The sequence below is a fragment of the Eurosta solidaginis genome, chromosome 1, assembly GCF_040869045.1.
Source record: "Eurosta solidaginis isolate ZX-2024a chromosome 1, ASM4086904v1, whole genome shotgun sequence".
In the NCBI taxonomy this organism is placed as follows: domain Eukaryota; kingdom Metazoa; phylum Arthropoda; class Insecta; order Diptera; family Tephritidae; genus Eurosta; species Eurosta solidaginis.
The window spans coordinates 248108721-248116646 of NC_090319.1; the positions used below are offsets into that span (position 1 = coordinate 248108721).

The following is a 7926-nucleotide window of genomic DNA, read 5'->3' on the forward strand; positions in this document are numbered from 1 at the left end:
ACGAAAAGTTCCTTATCTGAACAATCGGTTGTGGGGGATATATACTATATATACGACCGATCTCATAAATTTTTTCAGTCAACAATATGTGCAATATACGAAAGTATATGGTGAAGTTTGAAGCTTCAATCTGTTAAATTGGGTAAGATATTACAAAAATCCTCTTTTTCTGAAAAATCGGTTGTATGGAGGATATATGCTATAGTGGTCCGATCCGGTCGGTTCCGACAAATGTCTAATCGGACACCCAAATACACCTGCTCACCAAATTTTATCAAGATATCTCAAAAATTGAGGGACTAGTTTGCATACAAACAGACAGACGGACAGACGGACAGACGGACATGGCTAAATCAACTCAGCTCTTCAACCTGATTATTTCGATATACTTAATGGTGGGTCTATCTATTTTCCTTTAAGGACTTACAATTTGCGGTTTCGTGACGAAATTAATATACCATTTCATTTTCATGAAAGGTATAAAAATAGGTAGGTAATCTGTGTGAGGATGCAATGCTTCACGTTTTTTGTGGTCTGCATGTAAAAACTATGGCTACGAATCACGTATTTCAAAAATATATGACGTAAACGTAACTATTTGATGAAATTTGATGAATCTTGAAGCTTCTAGCCGTAAAAAAGGGGTCAATATGACAGTTTATATGAAGTATATAATATATATACCACCGATCTCTATGATTTTTTCAGACAACAATATATGCTATATACGAAAGCATTTTGTGAAATTTGAAGCTTCTAACTGTTAAAACGGGGCAGAAATTGCGCAAAGTTTCTTATCTGAACAATCGGTTGTATGAGATATATACTATTTATACCACCGATCTCAATGATTTTTTCAGACATCAATATATGCTATATACGTAAGCAATCAGTGAAATTTGAAGCTTATAGCTGATAAAATGGGGTAGAAATTGCGAAAAGTTTCTTATCTGAACAATCGGTTGTATGAGATATATACTATATATACAACCGATCTCTATGATTTTTTCAGACAACAATATATGCTATATAAGTAAATATTCGGTGAAATTTGAAGCTTCTAGCTGTTAAAATGGGGCTAAAATTTGCGAATATATATATATATATACTATATATATATACTATATATATATACTATATATACCACCGATCTTTATGATTTTTTCAGACAACAATATATGCTATATACGTAAGCATTCGCTGAAATTTGAAGCCTCTAGCTCTTAAAATAGGGCAGTAATTACGAAAATTTCCTTATCTGAACAATCGGTCGTGGGGGATATATACTATATATACGACCGATCTCATAAATTTTTTCAGGCAACAATATGTGCAATATACGAAAGTATATGGTGAAGTTTGAAGCTTCAATCTGTTAAATTGGGTAAGATATTACAAAAATCCTCTTTTTCTGAAAAATCGGTTGTATGGAGGATATATGCTATAGTGGTCCGATCCGGTCGGTTCCGACAAATGTCTAATCGGACACCCAAATACACCTGCTCACCAAATTTTATCAAGATATCTCAAAAATTGAGGGACTAGTTTGCATAAAAACAGACAGACGGACAGACGGACATGGCTAAATCAACTCTGCTCTTCAACCTGATTATTTCGGTATACTTAATGGTGGGTCTATCTATTTTCCTTTAAGGACTTACAATTTTCGGTTTCGTGACGAAATTAATATACCATTTCATTTTCATGAAAGGTATAAAAATAGGTAGGTAATCTGTGTGAGGATGCAATGCTTCACGTTTTTTGTGGTCTGCATGTAAAAACTATGGCTACGAATCACGTATTTCAAAAATATATGACGTAAACGTAACTATTTGATGAAATTTGATGAATCTTGAAGCTTCTAGCCGTAAAAAAGGGGTCAATATGACAGTTTATATGAAGTATATAATATATATACCACCGATCTCTATGATTTTTTCAGACAACAATATATGCTATATACGAAAGCATTTTGTGAAATTTGAAGCTTCTAACTGTTAAAACGGGGCAGAAATTGCGCAAAGTTTCTTATCTGACAATCGGTTGTATGAGATATATACTATTTATACCACCGATCTCAATGATTTTTTCAGACATCAATATATGCTATATACGTAAGCAATCAGTGAAATTTGAAGCTTATAGCTGTTAAAATGGGGTAGAAATTGCGAAAAGTTTCTTATCTGAACAATCGGTAGTATGAGATATATACTATATATACAACCGATCTCTATGATTTTTTCAGACAACAATATATGCTATATAAGTAAATATTCGGTGAAATTTGAAGCTTCTAGCTGTTAAAATGGGGCTAAAATTTGCGAAAATATATATATATATACTATATATATATACTATATATATATACTATATATACCACCATATATATACTATATATACCACCGATCTTTATGATTTTTTCAGACAACAATATATGCTATATACGTAAGCATTCGCTGAAATTTGAAGCCTCTAGCTCTTAAAATAGGGCAGTAATTACGAAAAGTTCCTTATCTGAACAATCGGTTGTGGGGGATATATACTATATATACAACCGATCTCATAAATTTTTTCAGGCAACAATATGTGCAATATACGAAAGTATATGGTGAAGTTTGAAGCTTCAATCTGTTAAATTGGGTAAGATATTACAAAAATCCTCTTTTTCTGAAAAATCGGTTGTATGGAGGATATATGCTATAGTGGTCCGATCCGGTCGGTTCCGACAAATGTCTAATCGGACACCCAAATACACCTGCTCACCAAATTTTATCAAGATATCTCAAAAATTGAGGGACTAGTTTGCATACAAACAGACAGACGGACAGACGGACAGACGGACATGGCTAAATCAACTCAGCTCTTCAACCTGATTTTTTCGGTATACTTAATGGTGGGTCTATCTATTTTCCTTTAAGGACTTACAATTTTCGGTTTCGTGACGAAATTAATATACCATTTCATTTTCATGAAAGGTATAAAAACAGGTAGGTACTTTGTGTGAGGATGCAAAGTTTCAGGTTTTTTGTGGTCTGCGTGTAAAAACTATGACTACGAATCACGTATTTCAAAAATATATGACGAAAACGTAACTATTTGATGAAATTTGATGAATTTTGAAGATTCTAGCCGTAAAAAAGGGGTCAAAATGACAGTTTATATGAAGTATATAATATATATACGACCGATCTCTATGATTTTTTCAGACAACAATATATGCTATATACGTAAGCATTTTGTGAAATTTGAAGCTTCTAACTGTTAAAACGGGGCAGAAATTGCGCAAAGTTTCTTATCTGAACAATCGGTTGTATGAGATATATACTATGTGTACCACCGATCTCAATGATTTTTTCAGACATCAATATATGCTATATACGTAAGCAATCAGTGAAATTTGAAGCTTATAGCTGTTAAAATGGGGTAGAAATTGCGAAAAGTTTCTTATCTGAACAATCGGTTGTATGAGATATATACTATATATACAACCGATCTCTATGATTTTTTCAGACAACAATATATGCTATATAAGTAAATATTCGGTGAAATTTGAAGCTTCTAGCTGTTAAAATGGGGCTAAAATTTGCGAATATATATATATATATACTATATATATATACTATATATATATACTATATATACCACCATACATATACTATATATACCACCGATCTTTATGATTTTTTCAGACAACAATATATGCTATATACGTAAGCATTCGCTGAAATTTGAAGCCTCTAGCTCTTAAAATAGGGCAGTAATTACGAAAAGTTCCTTATCTGAACAATCGGTTGTGGGGGATATATACTATATATACAACCGATCTCATAAATTTTTTCAGGCAACAATATGTGCAATATACGAAAGTATATGGTGAAGTTTGAAGCTTCAATCTGTTAAATTGGGTAAGATATTACAAAAATCCTCTTTTTCAGAAAAATCGGTTGTATGGAGGATATATGCTATAGTGGTCCGATCCGGTCGGTTCCGACAAATGTCTAATCGGACACCCAAATACACCAGCTCACCAAATTTTATCAAGATATCTCAAAAATTGAGGGACTAGTTCGCATACAAACAGACAGACGGACAGACGGACATGGCTAAATCAACTCAGCTCTTCAACCTGATTATTTCGGTATACTTAATGGTGGGTCTATCTATTTTCCTTTAAGGACTTACAATTTTCGGTTTCGTGACGAAATTAATATACCATTTCATTTTCATGAAAGGTATAATGAAGGTAAATGAAGAGGGGCAATACAACTTTTATATTTTTTACTACGAATAATCTTATGTTATTTAGCATTTGCGTGAATAAAGAAACCAATATTTCTTTATACTATAGTATGTATACATAAAACCAGTGCGCGGTTGCATTTTATCAGAGTTGCCATAGTAAAATTTTATTATCAGTTATTTTTATGCAATATTTTACTTTTGGCAACTCTATTCGATCGTCATCGTGTCGTGATCACGGTCGTTAAAAAACGAGCAATGATCGGCTGATGGTGGTCCGCAAACGCATTGCAAAGGAGTATTGTTAGAGTACTCCAACATGAAGAAAATGGAACACGTAATCCAACAATTTTTGCAGGGTATTGTTAGAGTACTCCAACATGAAGAAAATGGAACACGTAATCCAACAATTTTTGCAGGGGTGGCGCATTGCGCATGTAAACATTAGTTAAGCTGTTTTTGAAGAGCAATTTTTACGTCATTTTCCTTTAGCTCTTGTCTTTTTCTCTCTTTCTTTCATTCGCTGAAGCAGTCAAGTGTGACGTAGATGCGCAGAACGAAGCAATTTTTAACTCGTGAATGCACAATCTTTTTTGCATTGTGAATGATAACTAAGTGTGATATCCCTGCAAAAATTGTTGCATTACGTGTTCCATTTTCTTCATGTTGGAGTACTCTAACAATACTCCTTTGCAATGCGTTTGCGGACTACCATCAGCCGATCATTGCTCGGTTTTTAACGACAGTGATCACGACACGATGACGATCGAAAAGAGTTGCCAAAGTAAAATATTGCATGCAAATAACTAATAATAAAATTTTACTTTGGTAACTCTGATAAAATGCAAAAGCGCACTGGTTTTATGTATACATACTATAGTATGTATAGAGAAATATTAGTTTCTTTATTCACGCAAAAGCTAAATAACAAGAATATTCGTAGTATAAAATATAAAATTTGTATTGCCCCTCTTCATTTACTTTCATTTTAAATCAAATTCACTTCGATAATTCTTTCCGACACAATTCCTCTTTAGTACTTTGGCATATGATCCTCTGTGGGTGCTCCATGGAGAACTACAGTGAAAGTACTTTGGAAAGTACTCTCACGTATGTACTCTATGGAATACTCACAAACAAAGCGAGAGTGGGATCACCTACTCCTCTCCTAGGACATCGCAATGTTAATTGGAGCACATTTTTTGTATGAATACAGATTAGATTTGGAGCAGTCCTATACTCCCAAAGGCGTATTCCTTACATTATTTATAGAGTACTCTCGTTTTTTGAAGGGATCTTATCTGTCAAATGCCTGACAAGATGTTCAATATGGCTACTTTTTAGCGTTTTGACAGGGTGTTCAATATGGCGGCGCCTATCTTCAGCTGGTGATAGAGATACATAATGAGGCAGCGATAGTCAAATAAAAATCAGGTGATCCAATCACTTTGGAATTTTGACGTCTATGCAGAAGATATCACACTTAGTTATCATTCACAATGCTTCTTTGTGTGTCAAAATCCAAAAAGAAACGCACTCTTAACGAAACCCTGTTGCGGTTGCTGTCAACCCTAATAACTTAAATGTTAAGCTGGAGACATTGGTGCTTTATCGGTAACCGTATCGGTAACCTTATAACAGCTGATTCGACCAACCTTATGAGAATCAATGCAATCGATTATTGGTGCCGCTAAGATCGTAACCGTATCGTAGCCAACCAATTGGGTTTTGGTTTACCGTCGTAACGATAAACAGCTGATTACTGATAGGGATACGGATACAGCGATACGACATACGGCACCAATGACTCCAGCTTTACTGCTAGTTCTGTTACTGCTAGTGGTGGGAATCCTAATGTATAGTACAGGTCTACAAGTAGGATATGTAGCATCACGCACATACACAGCCACGCTCACCTGAGAAAATGCTTGTGGATGCTATTTGGCACTGTTGTACTTCTTAGGTTAAAAAAAGTGTAGTAGCTGCTAACGGAAACTGCGTAAAATTTGTATTGTGAAATTACAAAGAAATATCCTCATTTACTTTCAAACGAGCACTTAATTACATCTCTCTTTAAAATCCATATATTTTGGACAATTTTAATTAACAAATTGTGATACTTTATTACCGGGGACGATTGCTAAAACATTACCAAAACCGTCGGGGGAGATATTAATAGACGCGTTTTTGCCTAGCTTCCAATATTTCGAATACTTTTTCATCTTTGGACTATTGGTAACAGCACAAAACGCGTCTTTTCATTTCTTTTTCCACATTTTTAGACGGGTTATTGAAGTCGACCCCGGTTTCACACTGTTTTTCGCGGAGAACTTTTGAACGGGTAGAGAAACTTAGCACCAGTGTTTGTATTCTTAATACTGGAATAACTACGCGTCCTCAGATACCCTAATTCAAGACTTTTGTATAATTTTCTGTAGGACCCAAATAGGTGCACTACATTTTCATACTGAATTCGTTCAAAAAAATTTACCATCACAGCAATCCATATCTGAAATTCCACTCCTTTTTTTGTTTCCCTGCGTCGCTTTCCAAGACAGCAACCCCGGTAATTTTGACACTTCGTTCAGTGTCAAACGCATGTTCCACGCAGGTTCCACTGAGTTCCACAATAGTTTGACACTGACCGAAGTGTCAAACGGCAGTGTGTTAGAAAGAGAAAGGAATTGTTTCCTTCTCACAGATATCATACTTGTAAACCTGTACTATGTCCTAATGTGCAGTCAAGTTCATCGTCGGGATCGGATATTCAACCTAGCTCGCCTAATGACAATAATAATAACAATATCAAGAATGTTAAGAACAACAACAACGTTGTTAACAACAGCAATAATGTTAACAACAATCATAGGCGTTCACGGAGGCGCGTGATTGGCTCTTGTATGTCTACTGAACTTGGGGTAGCAGCTCGTTTCAGATGGTTTCATCTTTCATCTTTTTTACCCTCGGTCACACCTGAGGATATTACTGAAGATTTTGAGTGATTGTCATCCTGGATTTCAGGTTTGTCATTTTAACTCGAGAAGTTTGAATCAAACAAAACTTGATTACTTAAATCACGTTTTTAGCTCTGCGTGTATTGATGTCTTGTGTATTACTGAAACTTGCTTTCAGAATGATATGGCTGCTTATAATTACCAATTTCTTGATTACTGTATTGTAAGGAATGACAGACAGCAAGACAAGCGCGGCGGTGGTATCGCGATCTATTATAAAAAGGCATTGCAGGGATGAGTAATTGACAGGTCAGATCAACTTAATCCTGTGAAGTTTTTGATGTTTGAGTTCTTCAATAATTCTGAGCGTTGCCTTGTTTGTTGTATCTGTATATAATCCGAAAAAGTCATATGATTTGGGTAACTTTTTTAAGAGTTTCGATAAATATAGTGCAATTTATGAACACATACTCTTGTGTGGAGACTTAAATATTGATCTGCTTGTGGAAAACGATCGGTCCAAACATTTTGTTGATATCATATCAGGCCTAGGATTGGAAGTTGTAAATAAACTTGCTACTCGTTTCGGACCCCATTGCAAACCTAGTTTACTAGATGTATTTTGTGTGGCTGACATGGGCAATGTCTTACATTTTGATCAGCTTTCTCTGGGAGGTGTTAGCGACCATGACTTAATTTTTTTGAGTTGTAATGTAGTTTTGCAATCTACGAA

At 34.9% G+C, this 7926-nt stretch overlaps 1 long non-coding RNA gene across 1 annotated transcript; it reads left to right on the plus strand.

Annotated features, from left to right (window-relative positions):
- The first annotated feature begins 6956 nt into the window (after positions 1 to 6956).
- LOC137241861 (uncharacterized) lies at positions 6957 to 7663 on the plus strand. Its single transcript, XR_010950025.1, has 2 exons — positions 6957 to 7260; positions 7326 to 7663. It is a non-coding gene; the product is annotated as an uncharacterized lncRNA (long non-coding RNA).
- Positions 7664 to 7926: the final 263 nt, after the last annotated feature.